Raw genomic sequence first — 18432 nt, 5'->3', positions numbered from 1 at the left:
CCAACATCAACATTACCACCAGTTGCTGCCATGTTTCAAAAGAAAGTGTGATCCTTGTATTTTAATCCAAAAAGCCACCATCTTAAAAGCCCACACTCATTTTCCCATTCATAGGTATGCCAAATCTTCACAGATCCTTTTCATCAGGACCTTCCTAATTCTGCTTACTGTAAAGTTCTGCAGCTATGCACAAACACATAAAATACCTCAGACTTGATGGGGTAGAGCTGTTAGCTGTTTGTTGTTCACTCTTTTGCCCAGGCCACAGTCAAAGCTCAAGCAAAACACATCCTCAGGTGTGTTTGGTAGCATCATGTCCCCTTATGGATACTATATGGGCTGTTGCTTTCTTCTCAGTCCTCAGTGGAGAAGACAACAATTCCTCTTTTCTTACTCACTGTTCCTTGCCTCTTCCTATTTTTAGGAGAGACAGACATGGGAACATAAAATTACAGGATAATTTTGGTGAGACTTGATTACTGGAAGCCCACCAGACCAATCGGGTGCTCAAAGCAGGACCAGTTCTGAAGTTACAAATCTCAGGGCCTCATTCAGTTGAGGACTACCTTCTGCATTCTGCTTAGCAGGTCATTCTTTGCTTGGAATATTCCTTCCCTGTATTCAGTATCAGCTTTTACTCAATATTATCTTAACATGTGTATTTCCATCTTTGTGTCATTATCAATTAAAAGCTAAAAAGAGGAACTTACAATCCTTTATATTACTTAGAATTTTCATTACTTCAGTTTCTCTCAAGCAATGAATATACAATTTTCATCGTCATTTATCTTGCTCAAACGAAATTGCTACCAATTTCTGATTGGTTTTGTTCTATTCTGAGCTCCAAAACATGTTTGCCAATAGTCTGCAAACACAGTTACCTTATTTATAGTAGTGGCTACAATGAATTTTATATTGAAAGCTCAGCATTATAAATTGGCCACCACGCACTTAAATTAAAAAAACACCAAACCTAACAGTTTTAATGGCATGGATTAAGACACTTTCAGTTTGTCGTCTCCATACTTGTGGGATACAGCCTTATTCACTTGAACAAGATGCATGAAAGGTCTGTGCATCTCACGTAACAGCATAGCATAACAACAGCCACAGAATATGATCATAGATCCTTCTAGCAGAGTATCCTATTACAGACAGTGGTGATAAATTCTGGAAGAAAACTGTAAAGATCAGAGTAACCAACCATATTGACAGACAGGACAGAAGTCCTTTGGATACTGCTGGAAAGTACCATGGGTTTTTTTTATTCAGTAAGTACAGGTATTGTGAAATCTGTTGGGGAAGAAGATAAACAGAACAGAATGTGTAATGAAAGAATATTTTCTTCATTCTAGTTAGTGCAATAGGGAAAGACTACCTTTGTCCTAACAAGGCAACCCCAAATCTGAGTATAGATTGCTCTGGCAAGTCCCACTTATGTTCTGGAAATTGTTCCCCTCACTTGAGCTCTTTCTCAGTCACTGTGCAGTGTTCTGTACCACTGCATAATGCTCAAGCTTTTCCTTCTTCAAGCAAAGGGAGACAATGTGGAAAATACAATTTAAGGAGTTTTTTCCTATTGATTTATTTTTAATCTTTGGATTTATAAGTTGTATCATTTCAATATCTCTGCATGCACACATACCCTCTTCAAGAACTGAAATCAGTTACTACTAAAGTCAATGCGATTCACTGGGCCATAGTCTTTCAAAACCAATCAAGAGTGATTGGAGTATGTGATCTTTCTTAGTTTTTTTTTTAAATTATATTTTGCCTTATTTATTATTTGAAAAACTTATTGTTATATGTTTAAGAAAAACATGTTTTACTTAGCCTGTGGAACAAGTGTCTTGTTCAAAAGGAAAACCAATGAAAGCAGCTTTGCATGCCACAAGTGTACGTGTTTCAGAAGCATAAATCTAAACTTCTTTCGTGTACAATTGATTAATGGTAAACTAGTACAACTTTGTTTAAGATGAACTATTTTGATGTGATGAGAAATTTCTTAACTAGACAGAGAAAACAGCTTTGTATTTCTTACAGAATTTGCTTTTCATGGATTCTTTCCCAGTAGCTTGATTATAAATTTATGGGATACTAAATATCTTTGTTTTACATTCCAGAAAGAGAAAGCTGATATAAAACAGAGATTAAGATACCAAAAACAATTCTTTCTACTTTTTGCATAAACAAAGATAGTCAAGAATTTAGTACAAATTAGAGTAGATTACAACAGAGTTTTACAGTATTCATTTTTTAATTGCTTTGAAGACTAGAGATTTATAAGAGATACCTCAGTTGGGTCAGGGACTCTAACAATGCACTACAATAAATTTTTATTTAGTATGCTAACCCTGGCTGACATTATTTAGTATCACAGTTCTCTTTGACCCAGGATAATTTTAAGATGTTGTTGAGCTTCTTTATGGATGAGATAGCTGATTACCAAGCCTCTAATGCATAATGGAGAGCTTAGTTGACGATGTCTGGAGTGCACAACTTACTGCATGATGCAGATACTTACCCAGGTTTTAAGCAGTGCAGCTACACTAACATCCTTCTGCTGCTCCCTGTTGCTCAGAGCAAGTATGGATATGGCTGGCTTTTACTGTCTTGTATCATGAAGACATGCCTTGAGGCAAAGGGATTAGCTTACTGCCTCTGTGCATAAGAGTGTGAGAAATACCATGGAGAGACAGGAGATACAGAAAAACAGAAAAGCTACCAGAAGCAGCGCTGGGAGATGAGTGGCAAAAGAGGCTCAAGGCACAGTGCAGAACTGCTTTCTCTTGTCCGAGTCCTCCTGGGTGTAGCAAACAGCAGCCTGAGTATTTGCCGTGCACTCTTTATCAGGGAGGGCACTGGAAGGATGAGTGGTAATGGTTTTAAACTGAAAGACGGGAGATTTAGATTAGAAATTAGGAGGAAAATTGTTACTGTGAGGGTGGTGAGGCACTGGCACAGGTTGCCCAGAGAAGTTGTGGATGCCCCATCCCTGGAGGTGTTCAAGGCCAGGTTGGATGGGGCTTTGAGCAACCTGATCCAGTGGAAGATGTCCCAGCCCATGGCAGGAAGGTTGGACCTGGATGATCTTTAAGGTCCTTTCCAACTCAAACCATTCCATGTTTCTATAAAAAAAGAATGTGTAAAAAAGATGGTTGTGTACATCATCAATTCTTCATCAAACACAACAAAGTGGCAAAATTTCCAGAACTATCTCATCAACAGGTTTAGCATTTTGGAATGAAGTTGGGAGGGTGCCACAAAAAGAAACCAGTGTATTAGTTTAGCTTAAGCAGCTTCCTGCTAGTTGTACTTTTCAGAATTTTGCCAAAGAAAATATAACCAATTACTTGTGACTGGATTACTCACATTATTTAAATCTTTTAGCTAACCATCGCAATGGAGTTACCCCTTTCAGTTCTTCATTCTGGCCCTGGTTTTAGAGGGAATTAATTTAACGGAAATGGTAGAATAAAACACAAACACCAAACTGATGAGATTAGTGCTCAGCCCTGCACACTGTTGCTGCTCTGTTAATTAATCTTACTGTAATACTAATTAGCACGCATGCATTCCTCCTTCAGGTCTGTGTGCAGTCTGTGATGCCATACTTATCTCCAGACAATGGTCTGGTAGTGTCGTAGGAAAGTCTTACGGAATTGGATAAGCTTCATCTGGAAGCCCATCTAGGTAGCAAGAGCAACTTGGTTTTGCTTGCTGGGGTTACAAGTGACGCCAGAGCCTCTTCAGACCTCCATGTGATCATGTTGAATCCATTTCCTGAGGTGTGATGGAGTAGTTGGAAAGAGCAAGCGATCTCCCACTTTTTCTCTACCTCTGTAAAGGTCAGATATGTCTACCGAGTGCTCACTCACCTCCACACAAGTTGCTCTTGGTCAGCATCAACTGGCAGTTTAAAGGGCACACATCCAAAACCACACTCTGCATAGGTGGGCTAAATAGTCAATAAATTATTGATCTTTAGTGGATATCTCCCCTCCACGTGACCTACTCTCCAGAAGACAGGTGTCTGTTGTAGAAGGTGATTTTGGAAACAGTGCCTATGACTTAGTAGCACCATCAGACCAACTGTTAAACCTATAAAAAAGGAAAGCCTAATCCTTCTTCAAGAGTCAGCCTTCCTCATGAAAAACAGAGAGGGATTCAAAGGCAGTGATGCTATGGGAAATCCATATTTTTCTTCTAATTGAAAAGAGGTGCGTTCTGTATTTTGCAGATTTCCTTCCCTCCAGGCTTGATGATTTGGTGCAAGGAAACTATACTTTGGACTGCAGTCTTCAAGTTCTTGTTTTCTTGTTCCTTCTCCTGCCCTCGCTGTGAGAGATTTATCTCTTCTTCCAAGGAAGCCAGGTGGTATTTGTCTCACTGACCATTAATCACCTGAAAATTAAAGACCAAATCTAAATAATTTATCTGGGAACTCTCTAGTCAGTGGAAAGAATGGGATGCCTACAAAGGGCAGCTCATCTACTTAGCTTAGACAATTGTAAAATAAGATGAATTGCCACTTCCTCATTGACCTTCCTAAGGGGAATTGAGGTGACAAGCTTAGATAAGATGTTTCACTTTTAGATCAGGAAAAAAAGGAGAGGAATCTCACTCCACCAGAATCATGGTGTCCAGCAACCATATCTTTTCTAAAAAATGTCACTTCTCTTGACAATGATATTATTTGTTTCTTTTCCTGATGTAAGACAGACAGCATCAGAAGCACTGTTATCTAAATTGTGCACTGCTTCAGCAATGCAGGATCAGTGGGATTTCATGCCTGGCATCCAGAAAAAGGTCTTCATGTTAATATATTTTTAGTATGACTTTTCCATTATCTTCTGTTTAGCAAGACTAGTAAAGCCATTTATAAATATGCTTTGAAAATCTACTTTGATTTTTGTTGGTTTTGTTCAGTCTTTCCCTTGCAGATCTGATCCAACTCCAATGTGCATGCGCATACATATACGTGCGCATAAATATATATATAAAAGAATAAATGATATGTGAATGAATGCCTTTCACCTATGTTTTGCCATTTCACAGCAGGAGTGACTGCTGCCCCATCTCATGCAAGCAGTAACATGAGCTGAAACTATAAAGGTTGATGAATGCTTCTTTGCCACAAAAAAAAAAAAAGAAAAGAAACCAAAAAAACCCAAACCAATATAGACAGCAAAAGCTACTTTTCTTCCAATGATGTTTATGAATAATAGTCTGTACGCTTTGTAGCATTGCTGGAATAGCGATTGCAAAAGGAATAGAAAATATGCTGATAGGCAAGAATGGTTTTGCTTCTGAGTAGTTAGAAGTATAGCCAGAAAAAGGAAAAGCTATTCCATGGAAAATGCTGGCTTAGTTTTCTGATGTTAAAATTGCCAGTAATTCCTTATTTCAAGATCTGTAATGTCAAAAGGACAGAGCTTCCTAGAAGTGAATGTCTAAAAGCACAGCTAATATGTATTGCTTTGCTCCTTGTGATGCCTGCCAGGTTTTCAGCAATGCCTGAAAGGCTAAGCAGGTTTTTAGAGTAAACAGGGCCAAGATAAGGTTTGGTAATTCCATCATTTTCTTCAAATCCTTTTTTTTGCTTAAACCATTGGCTAAGTGGATAAATTGACTTGAGGGTACTTTTCTGGCATGAGGTTTTCTTAGTGGCAACCACATAGTATTGGGATTTGAGAAGCTTTCAGGAACATTACAGCAAAAGTTACACTGGAGAGAAATCCCCACTCCTATTTCCCTGGCCAGCACATGATGTATTACTGAATGACTGCTGCTTTCTAAACAGGATCATAGTTAATTATAATTAATCAGCTTCCATCACCTTTGGTAAGAACTCTGTTGAGTCTGCAAGACTGTATCTTGTGAATATGTATTCAGGGACATTTCAAATGCTCATTATTGGTCCAGAGGCCATTAAGAACTAATCTTTACATATTTTGACACAGTAATGGCTTGTGATGTAATTCTATACTCAGGAATTTTTACACAATGACATGTGTTGTGCAGGAACTCCTCACAATATGGATTTTTATGGTATATTTCAATAGCTCACATAAAATTATTTCCTCTTGCACAAATGCCCATGCTGCAGGTTACACTTTTGACGAAGGAAGACAAACAAAACACACACATTTTCCGTAAGAAGCTGAAAAGTCAGTGACTCATCTTGGAAAATTCTGCAGATGAATTAGAATTCCTCTGCTTTAAAATATGTGTAAGACATCTCCTTCCAGTTACACAGTTACACACAAAATAGATTGTTTCTTCTCCTTCAACTGCCGAGTTTTGAATGGCACATTACTAATAAACAGAATTTAATCTACACGCTGTAGGAATTCTGGGAGAGATCCTATATTTAGACTGTACACCACTTCCAGTTACAAAAGATTCTTGTGACCTTTTTATGACAAGCTATAATGCCTCCTTTGTATATAGTAGACTTTGACTTTTGGCAAAGGAAAGAAATTACTTTTCTGGAGAACTGGCTGACTTGTACGCTACTAACATTTCCTGCTTTCCTCTTGATCGAGCTCCTCAGGAATACGTTTGCTGCATGGCAAAACAACAACAACCTACACAATCCCATCTAAAGCTGGGCTGATGCCTCCAGTGATGCAGCAGCAGCTGGGGCTGTACTGGCAATGCCCAAGAGTTGCCAGTGGGAGGGGAGCCAGGCTGCAGCCCTACCAATTAGCCACACTGTGCTTACCCTTCCCGTGGCCCAGCCTCCCTCTAGGAATGCCACGTGGTCAGATCTGGAATGGAAGAAGGGATATGCCTAACAGTCCAGGTTATTAATTTTTATGAATTTTTCAACTGGCTTAGAAGATTTTGTACTGGCTGATGACAATGATTGAAGCTTTACCTAACAAAAATTCAGGAAATGGACTCTTAGCTCTGTAAAGCCATGGCCACTGATTAATATGAAGGAGAAAAATGACCCAAACTATTTAGGGATATCCAGACAGGCTTTGATGTTTGACTGAGCAATCCAGTAACTCTGGAAAAAGTATTATTTAAGACTAACAACACAGTAAACTGCAATTAGTACATTGGCACATAAGGAACCAATAAAATGAAATGATTGTGTGTGTATTTACATATCTGAGTCTTCTGCAAGTAAAATTAACTATAACTGTATGGTGCATTTACATACAACTTCCCAGCCAACAGTCTCCCTGTCTTTTACAAGTCTCTTTTGGTGGAACCTCACAGTAGCCTTGGGAGGCAGACCAGTTTTGTTATCCTAAAATTACAGGTGAGGAAACAGAAGCAGCAACTATTTCAGTGACTTGCACAGGGTCCAAGCCAAGAACAGGAGCCAGGAAGCAAATGTACCTTTGATTTAAGGTGGGTGTGCCTCCAACTGATTACAATTTGTGCTGCACCTGCCTACGCCTGGGGTGCTTGGCTCCATGTTTTCTGATCCTGATTGGGACTAAACCACAAGACCATTCTTTGGCATTTGAATGATAAAGAACAACAAGAGGAAGGATTTTCTGGTGGTTAGGGTGCTAGCCAAAGCCTTTGCAAGACCTGGGTCCGACACCGTTCAGCGATGCTGTTCCTGGCAGAAAGCCTCTGGAGTATGTTGGTGCCTCAGATGGGAGTGGGGCTCAGAGAAAAGCTTGTGCTGGGCCCCAGGTGCCCAGGCAGTATTCAAAATCCTGGTTAAATAGCTCCTAAGCAAATGCCTATAGCTGCGTGTTTTTCAGTCTGTTTCAGAGTTACTCGAGAGAAGGTCTGTTTTCCCCTCCTGCAGGAGGAGTCCCCCTGCCCTTCTGTGTGCTGTGGCTCCTGTGTCACTTGTGTCTGTCAGTGCATGGAATATATGTTCAGTATGGGCACTATGTAATTCCAGGCGTAGCATGGTTTGAATGTCAGATGGCATTCTGCTAGAAGGCAGAGATGTATACGGGAAAGAAAAAGGGAGCAGACATTCCATTTGCTCGTTTTTTTAGTTGCTGAAGAAAGTGCTTTTTGGTAATTAATAGCGCAGTTCTGTGTGATACTTCACAACTTCCTTGGATTTACTTTCATGATAAATCCCTTGGATCACATACTAAGCTTTACCATGCATTAATTTCATAGTCTGCTTCTTTCCTGTACTTTCCCTCAATAAAGTAGATGAATGGTGAAAAAACCAAAACCAATCAGCCCACATTATTATCAAATCTGTATGGGACAGATTAGGGTCTTAACTCAGTTATAGTGACACTCCAGGTACAGAGATATTCATAGTTCTAATGACTTTTCATATCAGTCTGAAAGGGAGCTTCACTTTCAGCTTCAGTTTGGCTTTAGAATCCACTGAAGTTCCTGCAGATTTTAAATGAACCCAGGTTTGAATCTTTGGGTTTGACCCATCCGGTGTAGTGATAATTTTTTCAGGCTTCAGGCCACATTTCAATTCAACATAGAAAAACAGAGTACTTGCGACTTCAAGGAAGTGATTGCATCAAAGGGTACTGAAATTTGTTCATTGTCTTTACAGTTACATGAACTTAAAAAGAAAAAAATATTCACATATATAAAAAATGGATTCTCATGTAGGCATGAGCCTCTGTGAAAATGTAGCTTCTCCTGTTTGTTGCACCCCAATTTCCTTCAACACAAAGAGGAACTGCAAGTTTACTTTCTCCTTCAAGAAGTAAACCAAAAGAATATTGCTTCTGCTTTGGTTTGAGCTTTTGCATGCTTGAAAATTCAGTGTAAAGGTTTTTTGCTAGTTATTCACATCTGAATTTACTAAGATTTCTATAACATATACCAACAGATGATCCTTTAAGAGCATCTGTATCATACAGTAATAGTAAATCTCCTCTGGCTCTGTGTGAGGAGAAATGACTGATGTAGTCTGGCTACATTATGCATAATGTCTCTGGTATACACGCCCTTATGGTAACTACCCACAGTCATTATGTTGGATTTAAAGATGTATGTAAGACATAAATGCACCAGAACAGAGTTCTTTCAAAATAGGAACTGAAGTCATGAATGTACTTTGCTGCAGGATGGTTATAAATAGAGCAGTGCTCAAAACATCCGTGCAATGAAATTCTTTGGAAAGGATGAACTACATCTGTAAGGCACTATAAGATGCTGAAATATAACTATTTCAGCACACATGTATATTTGCAATATAAATCCTCAGCATACATAACCAGTGCCAGGCCTTTTTTATTTTAAGACTTCAAAACATTTTATATAGCATGTTTACACTGTAGTTCCAGCAAATAGTCAGAAAAGAAGACTATGGACTTTATACATAAATAATATTTCAAATGCACTTATTTGATAAGCCTCACATGCTTGCAAATTTCACAGGGCTTCAAGTATTTACACTTGCCTCCCAGGCCAATAAGCAAGTATTTTGCTATCCCACCTTTTATCACTTTGGGCTAATTATCACATTGTGTTGCAGCACTGAGGGGAAAGACATACTGATACTGAGACCTTTACCTAGGAAGTGTAGTGCTATGGAAAAGCATTTCTTGAGGAGTGCTTAAAGGTGTACACCCTTTGCATGTACTCCTAGCAGTGCTCTCAACATTTGCCTTGTATGCTACATCATAATTAAGAATACACATTTTTCCCTTGTCCGTATCTGATGGAAGCCACATATACCATACTGCTAGGCCATATAGTTGCAAGAAAGTACTTAAAATGGCCTGTGGCACTTTGCTTTTCTTCTGAAAGACTTTCATGCAACCCGAAACATGTGAACAGCACAAATTAATTCCATATATGCCAAGAGAATTCTTGGACATTCATGAAAGAACTTCTGGAGACCCTGAAACTCAGGTATTCTTACATGCCAGCTTACAAGGCTGAGAGGGAAAAGACTAAATCCTTCTGTTTCTGAAGTAACTGGAGTTTGGCCACCAAAGAGTAAGGACCAGACAGGTAGGTCTTCTCTATAATGACAGTTTTGCTAATACTTAGGTGGAAAGAACCCAATTAAAATAAAATTTTACTGTATGTCTGGAAAAGACTGAAAAAACTATCTAATAGATGCCCTTACTCAGAGTAGTATTTCTGATGTGATAACTGTGTAGATATCAGTGAAGAAAAACTGAAATGAAAATCAGCTATAACAACTCATTCAGCTGCTAAAGACTTCTGTTTGTCCCCCTGCTTGAGAATCTTCCTTCTAAAAGCTGCTGCATCAGGTCCTGCACATGTCCAGCTATTTTTAGGATTGCAACAGGCTGTTTACTGGAGATTTGAAGTCTGGCAATCCCGATACTCTAGACACAGTTGGAATGCTCTTGCTCATGCACTCACTTCTCTCTGCAGGTTACGCTTGGAATTAAAAACAGCTATGTGGCTCTGTCATTCAAACCTTATGGTGTCTGGCATTGGGTATCAAAAAAATCATGATGAAACAGAGCACTGTGGTTTTAATTTAAACTACTTAGTGCCAAAAATATTCATCGACAACTTATTGGCCAGTGGGCAAGCAAAGATTTTTGATTTATCTTCCATTTAAAGATCATAGTTTTGATTTAGTAAGGAATCAAGTTTTGGGGTTTTTTTCTTTTTAAATTTCATAGTATTTCTTCCTTTTAAAATACTTTTTCAGGTATTTGTATTCAGAATTCAGCAGGTGCTTCTTGAAAATTGGTATTCCCTCCCTCCTCAAGCATGGATTTCAGCATATTTCTCATTCTCTATTACACGTAATATTATACCCATCCACATGATCAGTGTATATGGGCTAGTAAGATCAGCATAACAACACATTTTAAGTTCTGAGCATTATATCTCTACAAACTTTTAAAATTAAATATCCCCAGTCATTTTGAAATCCCTTTAAAAAATAAATAATAAATTATTTACAACATTAAATATAGACAACTTATTGTTCAAAGCATCATAACACATGGAGGTAATTTTTAAATTTTGTTTTAATGTATGTTTATTGCAAATTTTTGCAAATTATCAAAACAAATTATTTTTTAAGCTTTTTGGACTTTTCAACATTTCCATCTTATGGGAATGCAATATATAGCACATCCTGGATCCAACATATTGAGGAAAACAAGGACAGATAAAATCTTATTCAAATTAGAAAGGACTTAGGAAAGCAGATAGAGTTGAATGCTTTCTTCAATCTGTAGCTCCAATATCCATTTTTCTATCAATGCATTCCTGTAAATGCAATTCCAATTTAAATTTACTTGTTTCATGCAATCTGCTTATGGCTTTAGCATTTACAGGTGCAATTTGTTCCAGTAGTCACAGTACTATGATAAAAGACTACAAAACAGCAAAGGAATTTGATGTTAGTTCTTCTTGTTGGATTTTCACTCAGAAACACAAAGTGGATGTGATGTTTTTATTACATTTCAAATACTCTCTCTTGAATTTTGTCATCACTGTTTGATATAGATTATATGCTGGAAACAAATGTGAGGTTAATGTTGATTTTAGAGACCTGAGGAACATGTTTATGTACTTGGTTCCAAAATGCTGAAATCTGGAGCCTGAAACCTCAAATAGAGGTCAATGGGAATTTAGCATCTGAATGTCTTTGAGGATAGAGGCTTTAGTGCTCTAAAAATGGAGCTTTTTTGTTCCAAAGGTGGGACTGAGGCCACTGTCTTGATTTATAGATAGCCCCAGATCCCTTAATAGTCTAGTGCCTGTCTCTTAACAGGGGCTGTGACTCCTTACCAGCTCTGATATTAAAGCTAATTATGCACTGTGGATACCAGAATACAGGTTTAAGGTCCAACTGCATTTACTACTGTTTGAAAATATTGGTATTTTTACACAATTTCTAAAATACCATCTCTGTCAGAGGCAGTGGGTAGGATGGGAGCACATGACTTTGCTTTGTTTCCCCTCCAACTTGAACTCTGTGTTGTGAAACACAATCAGTCTGGTCATGGTCTACACAGCTGAGCTCCCCTTAGACACAGGAGCATTCCTCTGAAGGCAACAAGCGTTAAAGATGACATAAGGGGGGTTCTGACCCCCTGTGGGTAATATTGGCAGACAAAATAAGGACTGAGAGGTATGCCTGCCTTTTCTGATCTTCCAGAAAACCAATAGGAAAAGTCTACTGGAGCAAAGTCCCTGCTAGAAGGACACAAAGAGGTTTAACATGCAAGCACTTGGAAAATATTACTATCTCTTAGATTCTTCTGCTGAGTACAGATGACTTCTGTGTGTACAGTGTATAATGTAAAAGTAGCATCTTCTGGTAAATGAGCTGCACCGCCCCCACCACACATCTCTGTTTTGGAGCTCGTGGCCTTGCACGGCTTCATGCAATGACTTCAGCTTGTGCAGATGTGTCTCTGTCAGCTTCAATCTGTGCCTCCTTCCACAGGTACTGACAGCAGCCATACCCTTTTAGCATATAACATGGCATGAGCTAACTACCCAAGTATTTTGTCGGCTTTTTGATCAGCCTTTGCACCTTGCCCCAGGCTGTCTGCTCCTACAGCTACATTGCTAGCTTTGCCTGAGATAATGAGCAGCTCTGGTATGTTTACCTGAGCTTTAGCGCCTGAAAGTTATCCTCTGTGTGTCCTTTCCTCACTTTATGTATGTTGTGCAGAGACCTTGGCAAAGCACAGCTCAGCTACATAGTAGTAGACGGAAGAGAATAGTCTTTTCTGTCCACTGGTGGTGGGACTATCATAGCTGTAAGTACTGTCTCTTTAAAGTCACTCTGGACCAAACTGGTTTCTGGTTTGTGCCTCCAAAGGTGAACTTCAGGATGGGGAGGACAGCTTCAGCTGTCGGCCTTAATTGATAGAGAAGAAGCTTAGCAAAATGTGCTCTGAATCAGTCCCAGAGGAGTGGTGAACCTCATTAGACTAAAGTTTGTCTATATGTGTACTGCTTTGATATCTCTGTGCAGTAGTCTCATCACTAGATACTAGCTGGTCCTCATAGGTTTAAGAGGAACAGTCCTTTATTACACCATGTTTCTCTTGACAGCCTCTTTACATGTGCTGAGAAGGAGCAATCACAGCTTTCACATGAAAGCATATTCACAGAATCACAGAATCACCAGGTTGGGAAAGACCCACTGCATTACCGAGTCCAACCATTCTTATCAATCAATCCTTTAAACAATTTCAAATGGCAACATAAGCAGAGCTATGGATATCCTGTACCTAAATTTGAGAGAAGGTGCTATCTCACCATGATAGGGCCAGTTGGATCTTACATGCCTAAAGAGTAGAGAGTGTAAAGATGCTTGAAATATCTGTGAGATTCTCCATACACTTCTGGAAACACCAGTGCCATCTCCATGACACCTGTTTAAAATATTCCTGGGGAAAGGATCTAGGCTACCCGCAGTGGAAAGCAGTGAGTTAAATGTCTGCTACAGAGAAAGAGGCTAAAAGTATAAACCTGGATTTGTGTCCATATCCCTGTTCCTGTAGCTGCTCCCATGATGTCCAGATATCCAGAGAAGAAAAGGGAAGCACACAAGGATGAAAGAAGAGGCTGAGGCAGTTTTGGGCACACTTTCTTCTGGGCACTATTGACCTGAGGTTTCCCAGGTTCTGAAGGTGTGAAAGGCCCTCAAAAATATTTCTGGACCAGCAAAAAACTTTCAGTGACTCGCAGCCTGTAGGTGTGGAGTTAAAAATGCCTGGTTGCATAGAAATGTATGATACTTTGCTCTTGGGAAAGAGCAGCAACAGGGACCAAGTGTTGCATGAATCTTGCTGAAAGGCTCTGTAGTATTCTCCTGAGGAGTTAGCAGTGCATGGAGTCCATACCATTTTTCTGCTCATTTTCCGTGCTTCTCATGCTGCATTGCATTGGAGTTAATGAGACTAACAGTTGTGTGATAAATGTATCACTGAATTGTAATGGGATTCAGATAGCTTGTATAGATCCTTAAAAGTACAGTCCAGTTCACATTAACAACAAAGCCATAAACTTTATACTCCAGATGTCCAGTCAAATTTGTTTCATCTCCATGGTACTCCAACAGCTTCTTGTCTTCTGGGAGTATTATTTCAGCTGCCTTTTGTCAAGCTGCAGCAGCACAGAGCTGGGAAAGAGGTAATCCTTGAAGTAAACACTTGTCAAGCCTTTCAGGAGTTTATAGGTCAGAAAGAACACTGTTAGTCTGAAACAAGGAAGTTGTGATTACAGGTCTACATGGAGGAAATGCCAGAATTAATAAGGAGTCTGCTCCACCTTCGAAAAATCAGCAGGCTTGGCTCTGAGAGGTCACAGGAGCAAGTTATTTCTAGTTCTGTGAGGCTTCTGCAAGGAATGTGCTTCTGCCTCTTTCTCACCTTGAGGATACAAAGCATCCTCAAGGCAATTCTCATTATTGAACAGAGAAAGGCAATATGGGGCATTGTGGGTGAGACAGCTGTAAAGGGTAGAGAGCTTTGACAGATTTCTAGAAAGTCACTATTTTCTTCACTATGTCTGCAAGACTGAAGGTTGGACAGATTCAGAATTCAGACCTCATGTTAAGCCAAAACTATTCCACCTAGAACTGAGAGCAGTTATGCCTTTGTTTCTCGCACAGTTTAGACCACTGGAAAGCTATATACTTCTGGGTGTCATCAAGTCATTTTCACTCTGATGAGCATCTCGCTGAAGATGCTGACGAGCTGCTTCATTTGTCTGTCATGCTTTCCCAGCCACCCAGGATGGCATCTGAGTTCTTCAGGGTAAAAGGTTCCTTTTTCTGCCTGAGAAACTCAGACTCACCTACTCAAGTCCTGAGCCTGCTGAATAAGCACTGCCCAGGCCCCATTAAAATAGACTTTTGCCTTTCTGAGTTATTATAAGCTGATGGAGAGTCAAACCGTTGCTAATGAGGACTATTAATACCTTCTTTTGTGAGAACAAGTCATCTAATACCCCGAAGCTAGCAGCAGTTAGGTTCTTGCTTGAGAGACCATATCATCCTATTATCATTTTCATCTGGCAAGCAAATACAAAGCTAGAATGAAAATAGTGAATTAATTATATGTGTTCAATGCAATTCTTAATCTCATTAAAACTTTTGTAGACAAGACTGAATTACATAGCGACCTCGGTTATTTTTTTCTCATTAATGGAGACCAGAACTTCAAATCTGAACCTCACTGGTTAGAGGGACTGACTGGCTCAGGCTACCTGGTCTGCTCTGCGTGGGGCAGTGCCAGAGATGGATGTGCCTATCCTGCCACGACCATGCATCCACTGTGTTTATGCGAGGTTTCTTCTTCTGGTCAGGCTCTGTGTTTGCCAGGTGACTGTCTCTCAGAGTGAATGACTCCTACATTCATCCCATGGCTTCTACATTTTGGGAGCAAAGTTTGTTTAAATGACTGTTTGGGAAAACTGGTTAAATGGGTGGGAGCACCACGAGTTTGTTGCTCTTAATGAGGAGTGTAGTGTCTGATGTTCTGACAGTAATAAGCAAATTTTGAAATGAAAAGTAGACTCTGCATGCTTTCATGGTTTCCTTGCTTTTTAGTCTTGATTTGGATAAGCTGCATATGTAGCAGCCCCAGGAGCTTCACAAGCAAGATATCTGTGTATTAATTATAGTAACTTTATTATTTCCTGGATATTAGCATTACATTCTCAAAATGTCATCTGGATGCCAAACACTTTAAATTCAAGATGTGCTGCGTTTAAGAAAGACTCTTATCTTGTGTTACAGAAATCATGATTTTTTCTCTAAGGCAAACAGTTATCGCTGAAGTCATTTACAAGTAGATCTTTTCAGTTAACTTAATCAAGCTTTTTAATATACATGCAAATTGTAGCACCAGAGTGTTTGGATACATAAAAGCAGGAAATAAGTGCACATGATGCGTTTCTTTCTAGATATTGTGTGAGTAGATGGTGAACATTTTTATAAACACAAGCATAAATGCATGAAAAGCATCCTCAAAGGTAATTTGTAAGCTGAGTTAGGATTTAAAACCTTGTTCAAAGACAAGGTCAAAATGAAGACTAAAACTATTGAAGAACTAGGCACTGAATAATGGTATTAAACATTTACAAAAAAGGACATTTTCTAATTTCTTGTTTTGAAACTTAATGTGGGTGGAATCCTGGCTCTGCAGCAGTCCATGGGAGTTTTGGCATTGACTTCAATAGGCCTGCGTTTCACCCTGTATTTTTAGGATAATTCTTCAAGGGATTTATGAGATATAATTTTAAATCATAACAGAAAACACCCACTAAGGAAGCTGCTAAATATTTTTTTGGGAAGAATAAATAACTTTAAGATGGGAGAAACTTGAAATAATCTTCCAACAAATTTTCATTTGCTCTTTTTTTTTAACACAGCTTGAGTTTTATGCCGTGACAGGAAGAAAATAATGTGAATGCACATGCTTGAGTATTTTGCTCTTATGAGACTTCTAGAAAAGTTGCAGCATCCATTTTTTGTTAGTTTCATATTTGATGAACTTTAATGAACTTTATTTCCTTGGCTATTAGATAAGAACCACATTACATCTCATCATAGTCAGCCAGATAATTAATGGTTGCAACTGCTGTAATAAAAACTGATATTAATCAAACCTGCCATGGTCTGTTTATAGTTGTGAAGCAATTCATGTGTGACAAGCTGACAGCAAAATATGGAGGAAACATAAAATCTATTCATGCAGATTGTTTGTTTCGGTGAGTGACATTCTGTGTTGGTTAACACCATCTGACAGAAAGCAGGTAGCCATGTGTTTTGAAAAGGCCTTCATCAACATCTGTGGCAGACAAAAAGGAGCCTTTATGTTGACTTCCGTGTGCTTTGAAGTCACTAATTAGTATGTTTTTGAATAACATATAGTGTGAAATCTCAGCTGAAGGAGTAAAGGCGTTAGCATTAGGGTGACTATTTTCCATTCTTCCTTCTTCCTTCTACTTCCTATTTTTGTGGTTTTCTGATGTTATGTCTTGTCTGTGATTACAGTATAAGCTCTTTGAGACTGGAAGACTGTCTACTTATGCATATATATCTATGTATTTATCTGCCTGTGTTTCTGTACGTGACATCTCATCTGTTCTGAGCCCTTTGCACACTCCTGTGCATGAATTTCCCAAAGCACAGTTATATGGTCGTGGTGACAGCATATCTTGTAGTTCCTCAGTTATAAAAATAGCTTTTTTTATTGCTCAGGGGCTGTATTTTAGTTTAACGATAGTTACGTTAAAATGTGAATCCTGTGTGCTAGCTAAGTTCAAGGTAGTTTTCAAAGAAGTGTTTGCTTAAGGGCTGCCGATTCATACCATGAGATGAATGCAGTGAAGAGTTCAGGTCATCCCCTTCAACTGTTTAATAATGCCATTCCTCTGCAGTTCTTGCCAGAGGGCTCCGTTCATTGAGGTCAACATTTTCAATCTAAGAATTAAATTTAGATTCTTCAGTCTATATTTATGTATCTAAATATAAACAGTGTCATTTTCAAAGGTGCAGTTTACTCTGAACTGGTGCTGACAGCATCTATTTCCATCTTCTCTGGCAGAATTATTAGCAGGCACCTTCATACCTCTCTGTGCCAAGCAGGGATTCCTGACATGCAAACACATGTAAATATCTTAAGTGCCATCTGCAAACGTAAAAGGACCAGGATGAGGAAGGTTGTATGGACGCACATCAGGGGGAATGAGTAAGTAAGCACAGAAGCTGGGAAGATCAGAGTGAAGACTGATAGGCTTGATTTTTATGGCAATGAAGATCTGGTTAGACTACGAGTCAAAATGAGTCAGTTGGTCCAAAGTAAATCTTGAATAATGAAATACGGAATTACTGAAACACCTTTTTAAGGAAACGTTTGTTCATGTCAGAGAAGAGCTGCAAAGTACATTAGGGTTTGTTGACTTCAGCCTGAGAGAAACCTTAACACAGAAGGTAAAGAGCTGATTGTCCACATCAAGTTTTATTGATGCATTTATATAAGGATGGGTACAAAACATCTAATCTAATCAGATCTGTTCATTCTTTCCTTGTCTGGTGTGAGCTGGTGATAAGCAAGAATCATTAGGCAAAGTGTGCAAAAAACCCACTGAATATAGGTCAAGGCTTTCTGACTGAAGTATTCTATCTGACTTTAAACAGAATAAACAACATTTATGCTGCTCATCTTGGGAAAGCTTAACGATATGTGGTCTTATATCTGATCCACGGTGCTGCCAGGATTTGTTTTTCATGTACACAGTAACTGACAATAAACAAACTAAAATACTGGTTCGCCAAAGAAAGTTGGCCAGTTCAGGGAAAAACACTTTCAGCTCCAAACTCCTACATGTATGTATTACCATTTAAATTCACAGTATCTTTATTACCAGGTATCTTTATTGCCAGGTATCTTTATTACAAGGCATCTTTGTACCATGATAAGTCTCCTCTTTCCTGCGACCACTCCCCAGTTTAAGTTGCTTTGTGAAGGTAGACTATAATGTTTTTTTTCCCCCTCT

The sequence above is a fragment of the Phaenicophaeus curvirostris genome, chromosome 1 (genome assembly GCF_032191515.1).
Source record: "Phaenicophaeus curvirostris isolate KB17595 chromosome 1, BPBGC_Pcur_1.0, whole genome shotgun sequence".
Lineage (NCBI taxonomy): Eukaryota > Metazoa > Chordata > Aves > Cuculiformes > Cuculidae > Phaenicophaeus > Phaenicophaeus curvirostris.
This window is presented reverse-complemented; position numbering follows the sequence as displayed.